General features: G+C 41.1%; 1 protein-coding gene across 3 annotated transcripts in view; it reads right to left on the minus strand.

Annotated features, from left to right (window-relative positions):
- The window catches only part of GRM7 (glutamate metabotropic receptor 7), a 679515-nt gene that overhangs the window by 522428 nt on the left and 149478 nt on the right, over positions 1-7609 (minus strand). The gene's annotated exons all lie outside the window — the stretch shown is intronic.

Consider the following 7609-nt stretch of genomic DNA (forward strand, 5'->3'; position numbering starts at 1 on the left):
GCCCAGTCAACAGGGGAGGGGCTGCCCCCCACCCGCCCCCCAGGCAAACCCCAGCTGGGGTCTGGGGCCAGGGAGGGGGGTTAACCACCCCTTCCTCCCACTCAGATTTACTGCTGGCTGCAAATCCCAGTGGACAACAAATCCCAGAGGCACCTGGCAGCAGAAAAGAGGAAGTGATGAACAACCCTGTAGAGTCCTACTGCTGTAATTCTGGACTGCAAATCCCAGAGAACTCAGGGGCAGCAGGAAGAGGAAGTGAACACACAGCCAGAGAGCTGTGCTCTAACGCCTCCTGGCCTGAGCCACTGCAGGCAGGTGGCTGTGTTTCCTGAATCAAAGGTAAATTTCTGTTCACTTGCGTTTAATTTAATCTGTCCAGTTTAGACTAACCTAGAAAGACTGCATCTATTCAGCCTTGGGCTTTTTGACTCTCTGTACCTAGCCAAAATGATCTAACTCACACATATAAGCATCCACACAGCTAGCTGTTACCCAGCATGGAAACCTGATAACACAATTACCCCTTTGAATGCTACAGCTTTAAACCCCCACTCCAAACAGTCTTATAAGGTCATGAGGACCCAGGGGGAGGAGTGGGGTTGAACTGAGGCAATAGATAAACTGTGGCAATAGATAAATTGTGAAAAAGAGTTGTGAGGGTAGAAATACCAGTGTAAAAATGAAGAGGTAATAGGAAAAGCACTGATGACAGAGACTTTGTTAAAAGGAGAGTGTGAAGGGCAATGGAGCTATAGTCAAAAAATGGGAGCTGTAGCAAGGAAGCCCAAATCTTAAACAAAAGTGGGAAGAGAAGCACAGAAGCATTAAGATTGAGGGTATGTATACTGTGCATGACAGCACAGGTTGCTGAAAATAACAAATAGGAAGTCATGTAGAAGCTGCTAGTCACTCTAACCCTTCCAGGGGATGAAAATATGCCCCGTCTAAGAAGCTGGAACACTAGCAGCCCTATGTAGAACAGGAAAGCAGATTGCCAGTGTTCTGCACTGAAAAAAAAGCTGGAAGAAGAAAGTGGTGGATGACTTTGGGAGGGGGGAGTGATGCCTAGCACACAGGACTGTCAACGCCTGATTCTATGACTGCTATGAATGAAGTGCCACCCTCCCCTACTGGCACAGAAGAGCAGTTTATGAGAGATTGTAATCATAGCTCCATAGTGGATTAAGCAGCAAATCTAACAGAACTCTGACATGAGCAAAGCAGACTGAATTAACTAATCTGAAAGCCTTTCTGTGCTCTTTGGCTTTATTTGTGATTCAACAGAACAATATTTTTTTTACCCAGGGAAGAATAACCTTTGTGCATATTCTAAGTGGCTTAAAAATCACTGGTAGCTAATCATAGTCTCTAGGGGCCGTTGTACACACCACAAAATTGGCCTTTAAAGTGGTTTAAATGCCCTTTTGCAATGCTTTAATGGCCTCGCTGTTTGCACATTCAGCGGCATATTCTGTTTTAAATGACTTCGGTACATAGCAAGAGAAAACACCTCCGAGGTATTTTAATTTGCTACCTAACAAACTGCAACAGTGCATGCGGCGCAGGAAGCCAACGTGCTCAGGGCTTGGCAGGCCCCACGCAGTACAGGAGCTGTGGGACCCAGTGGCAGCCCATGCAGGCAGCCTCCACTGACCAACAAAAAGTAGCGAGCCTGATCTTTTTTTTTCTCCCTGGGGCCTGCCTGTCTGAGCTGTGTTTGGGCCCAGTGCTTTCCTCCAGGGCTGCAGCGGAGCCGGTGCTTCCCTCCATGTCTGCGGTGCCCCCGACACCACCCAGGCCAGGTGCCAGCAAGCAGACACCACCTGGGGCGCCCCCGTGCAGCTCAGGAACCGCTCAGCCTGCCGGCAGCTCACCCCCACCCCGCCATGCCACGGAAGAGGCAGGTAAGGATTGGGCCCCCATCCTTGTGTACATGTCACAGGGGTTTAGTTCGGTTTAATTCTCCCTAAATTGAAGCAGTGTTTTTAAAAACCCAACCTTTTCGATTTAGGAAGGACTAAACTGAATTAAACCCCCATGGTGTGTACAAGAAACCTAGTTGGCCAGAGCAATATACTCATCATCCTAGCTTACATTAAATTTAACTGGAGTTAAATTTGTGAGTTTGGAGAGGCATGGGGACAGGTTATCTTAAGTAGCTGCAATAGTAACAACACTTACATAGTGCTTTATATCACTGCAGTGCTTTATAAACATTAAATAATAAATTCTTCTCGACACTCCTATGAGGCAGCACTGTAACCATTATCTTCAGTTAACAAACAGGAAAACAGAATGGAGAGATTAATGTTCTAATCCAGCAAATACCTTATGCATGGTGTCTAATTTAACATACATGCAATTTGCTTTATCCTTACTTAAGTGTTTAGGGGGGCACCTTTTTGTTCTATGTTTATATACAACCTAGCACAATACAGCTCTACTGAAATACAAATAATAATGGCTCATGTCCATATGGAGTACAAACAGAAAGATGAAAAATACTGGATGTGAACAGCTGGCTAAGCAAATGTTATAGGGGGAAGGTTTTGTTTGTGATTATAGAGTGCTGGGGTACCCCTCTGGAGAGAGGGACTGGCAAGGTTGCTAAGGCAATGTTTAAACTAGCCAGGAAGATGATAATATGGCAATCCTAATACAATCATCTCAATACGGAAACCAATCCCAAGCAACTTGCATGTGACAAAGCACACAGAGGATGTTTGTAAAATGTTATTTGTCTATGTACTAATGCTGACTATGGCACCAACCAGTAATGTGTAACTTGGAGCTTTAATAAAGGGTCAATATCCTAAAGCTGATTAAACTGTCAATATAACTAAGAATACATATTTTAAATAGAAGTGTTAAGAGAACTATTCAGGAGTATCCTGACAGCACAAAAAAGCCAAAATCCCACAAACACAAGAGAGTTGCTATGGGTTAAAACAATATTCCTATTAAAGAAGGCATGATAGTGATGATAAAACAAAACAAGCTGTATTATTAGACAATGGGGAAAAGGAAGTTAATAGCAGTGAATATAAATTACAAGCTAAAAAACAGATTAATATACAAAGCTAAATGTGTGACTGAAAAACCACTGGTCAATAGGGTTAACTACATTAAAGATTTTTTTAAGTGGTAGATGCAGAAATTAAAATCATAAATTATGAGGCACAAAAGGCAGAAATGTTCTATGTGTATAACGAAGTTCACACTGATATGGCTGGACAAGGATGTTTACCATCTATGACAACAGTGGTTGTAAAACAACCTCTGCTCAAATTAAACATGTTCAAGTCAATAGGCTTAGATAACTTAAAAGAACTAGCTGCATAACTAGGGGCAACTTTATACAAGACCTGGAAAATCAAAAATAAAATAAAAATCAAACCAAAGAAATTGCTTCCTCTGTTCAATAAATATCTGTCTTTCATGAATTGGATCACTCTGCAGGTTTTTTTGTATTAGAATTTTACCCACAATTCATCCCAATTTTACAAATGGGGAACTGAAGTACAGAGGGACTTGTCCAAGGTCACACAGGAAATGTCATTAGCCAATCAGGGAACTGAACGTGCATCTCCCAAATCCCAAGTCAGTGACCTAAGCCATGAACTGTACTGCCTCTTACGTAGACTAGACCTACAACCAACCTCCCAAAAGCAAGCCTCACATTTGGCTATTCCATATGCCTTTGCAGGCTCGATCTCCCAATTTTAAAACACTGATCTTGATCTCCACATTGAGTCACATTTCTTTTCACATTACCCTTTTGATTTCCCTCTGGCTTTTCTCAATTTATTGGGTGGTGATAAGATTCCTGGTTGTGGCATGTTTCCAAATACTACAAAGTCTAGTGATGCCCCTTTTAAAGTGACCATCATTGAGACATCCTGTAAGAATACAGCATGTTCTGCTGAAGAGAAATGAAACTACTGAGTGCATTTATGCATTAATGAAAATCTTAAAAGGCTAAAGACTTTTTTTTTAATTAAGAAAATCAATCCAGCTGTTTTCGAAACAGAAGCAATGCACTGAACTATCTCCTAGTAAGTGGCTACCCTGTAGTGACAAAATGGAAATAAAAGGGGATTCTATAGTATATGTATGTATGCCCTTCCTAATTGTGAAGCAGTTTGTATTTAGAAAAAAAATGAAACAGTAGGAACCATTTAGCAAAAGACTTGCACACTGTGCTTTTAAAAAGTGAAATGTAATTTCATTTATAAAGGCAGCTTGACAAGACTGCAGCTGTTGTAAGGCAAATACAATACATAACATAGCCTAACACCATGACAGCAGAGCTTATTTTCTAGGTTTTACAAGGACAGCTGAATTTCTGAAAGGTAAAATGTTGAAGAGGCTTCAGCACATAATGGAGCTGAGATTTTGGGTACTCACTCATTGATTCAAAATGAAGGCAGGCAAATATCCATCAGAGACTAAATTTTGTCACAGCTGAGAATAAATTGTCAGGTGCTTGAATACGCAAGATGAAAAAAGTCTGAGCATACACATTACATAAATGTACATATACACTTCTATTATCTAATAACAGACTTGCACAGGATGAGTTTATGCTATAACTTAGTAGTAGTAGTATTGCTTCTGTTAAGCATGGTTAAGCCCCAAAAGTGCAGAGTTCTGGTTTCACTTCAGTTGGCAACCATATTTTGGATAGTTCCATGAATGTCCAGTCCAGTCTGTTTGAAATTCTTGATTATATCAAATGAAACCAGGACTCTTTAAGAACATCATATCTCAGAATCTTCCAAATCTCTTTTTGATTCCCAATGTATCTTGAGGTCCCAGAGATATGAGATGTTCAGATGCCATGGCAACCGGTATGATTTAGGAATGCAGAGAGCTTAAAATCAGTGATTCTCAACCAGGGTGTTACAGCACCCTGAGGTACTTTGAGATTCTTTCAAGGGTGCTGTGGGGTGCCATGCAGTGTTACCACTGTTAGGTATGCAAACATGATTCACAAGATAAACTCAGAGATTTCAAACAGAAGTTCATAGTTGTGGCCTTTCTGAGTTTTTTGGCAACAGAAGAACTGCTCTGTCATTTTTCTGTAGTCCAAAAGAGTGAAAACTACGAGCTGACATTTTCTGAAGGGTGCCTTGAGTCTGTCCAGGGGTGCCACGAGTCTAAAAAGGTTGAGAACCAGTGGTTTAGATGAAATATTTATTTGATTCTCTGAAAGTGTTTGTGTTTTGAGTGAGGATGCTTGTCAGCATCTACCATGAACCTTCCCCCCCAACCAAAATCGGGGTGTTATATTAAGTGGGGGAATTGATTTTCTGCCAGGGATAGAAGGACCCTGCTTCGATTCTTGCTGCAGAGTGAAACCACTGTGGCATTATTATTATTCAAGCAGCTGGGGACATTAGTTGACTTAATGGCTCATTGTTCTTCACTGCACAAGTGTTAACAATCCCCTCTCCTTTTTAATAGTCTTGACATTCCACTAATCTAGGGGAATTTTGCTCTCTGAATCTGGCCTCTCTTCTATTTTAACTGGACACTGTTTTTAGCTTGTTTTATAATCCTAAATCTGTCCATGAGGACCTGTCCTCAGCAGCAGTTAGGGTGTCAGCTTTAGTTAAGCAGGAAAGGGAGGGTGAGTCTCCTGAAAATTAGGCTCTGCCCCTGTTCTAGGCAGCCATAACTACCCAGTCCTGATATCTGTATACCTAATAAGAAAACCTCAATCAGCGATAGTAGGATGATCCTGACAAACATTCAGTTTTTTAACATTAAAAATTCAACATTATCAATCTCTACCGTCAGTTTGTGGTTATTGTATTTAAATAAGTAGTATTTTCTCTTAGACTTTAGGTAATAACATAATAATGTTCCAATATTATATTTTTCATCTAAAGATCTCAAAACACTTGAGAGACCAGTTGCATTATTTCCGCAGAAAGGAAAAAAAAAGCCTGCTTTGAATGGAGGCAGACAGGGAAAGACAAACTCATATATTTTAATAAATGATACAGAAGAAAGAATTCAAAGATACTGAGCGTTAGGATCATCTAGTGTGGCCTTCTCTATCACACTGGTCACAGAACTTCATCTGGAAATCCTACCATGAAAAAAAGGATGGTCATGATATCCTGGGACTCAGGACATCCTGGGTTCAACTCGGACTCCCTGCATGACCTAGGGCAAGTTGGTTAGAACCAAAGAGGCAGATGGATATCTAAATCCACCATATTGTTGCTACAGACCATTTCAAAGGCACTAGGTGCCTTTATTCTCCTTAGTGCCAATGTTTCTGCTGGCTGGTGTTTTCAAACCTGGTAAAAATAGAGGTACTCAGCAGCCAGTTTCAGATGGATCACTAGAGACTTAGCAGCAATTTTTTAAAACTAAACAGGGAGATGCCCCTCCCTCTCTTAATCTTAAAATCTGTTACCTCTTGGACACTTTGGTACAAGGGACAGTGGCAGGCCACTGATAAGCAGGTAAGAAAAAAATTAAGCACTCACAAAAAAGAGAGTCAAGAGACACAGGGGAAGATCGAGAGACTGCAAGAGAGGTATCAAGTAGGTATGCAAGAGCAAAGCGTTTTGGCTGCTAGGACATGTGCCACCTAAGCAGTCAACCTCATTTAGTCACAGAGGAGCAGGAAACAGATTGTGTCTGAGGATGGCAAGAGGAGGAAAATCCCTCTCTATCAACCAAATATACTAAGTCAGTTTACTCCTCAGGCTTTTATGTCTTTCACTTTTCCTTGTCCCTTTGTCCACTTCAGCATTTCACTTCTGACTAATTTAAGCAGCTCCTAACTCAGCTGACCAGCTCCTTAATCCCTTTCTTAGGGCACTTAACAACTGTGGACTCGACTGAGCCTGAGCAGCAGAGCGCCATCCAACACTATGCTCCATTCCTAGTGGGAATGCTACTAGGTAGCAGGCCACAGAAGCTCTCATCAGCAAAGCAACAGCTACATTTTTCAACTTCTGGTCCGTAGCTTCTGTGCCTCGGCTGCCCATCTGAATAAAAATAGGGAATAACGCTTCCCTACCTAGCAGGGGTGTGGAGAGGACATGTATACCCAAGGGTCAGATGCTCTGACACAATAATAACAGAGACAAACAAGTATCTAAGAGGGAATACATATTTCCCTCAAAAGGCAGTTTAACCTGACATGCTGAGTACTATAAAACTTCAGAAGTGAAAAGAAAGGATTGCATCTAATAATAGTTTTCTAAAGAAATGCTTTCTCAAAAACACACTTCATTTTCTGAAGCGGGATGAAGAGAAACAGGAGATCCAATCTCGGCTTCAGAGAACAGACTTTATCTTGGCTCCAGGCACTAAGTATTAAAAATTAATTCCCATAAATATCTTTTACAGCTCAGAGAGTTAATTAGATTGAATCCATTTAGTTTTCAAACCATTAAATAAAGTTTTTCATTGATTTACAGACTATAGGTTGATATATCACATCAACGTTCTTTTCTGTTTTTATTATCCCCATTGACTCCCTTTTAAAAGTATCCTCCAGTCTAAAATCAATATCAAAAGGAAGAAATAAATATTTAAAAGGTTCCCAAATCTGAGTTTTAAGGCCGGGGGGGGGGGGGGGGGG

Source organism: Gavialis gangeticus, unplaced genomic scaffold, assembly GCF_001723915.1.
Source record: "Gavialis gangeticus isolate Ggan-Ray unplaced genomic scaffold, GavGan_comp1, whole genome shotgun sequence".
NCBI classification, from domain to species: Eukaryota; Metazoa; Chordata; order Crocodylia; family Gavialidae; genus Gavialis; species Gavialis gangeticus.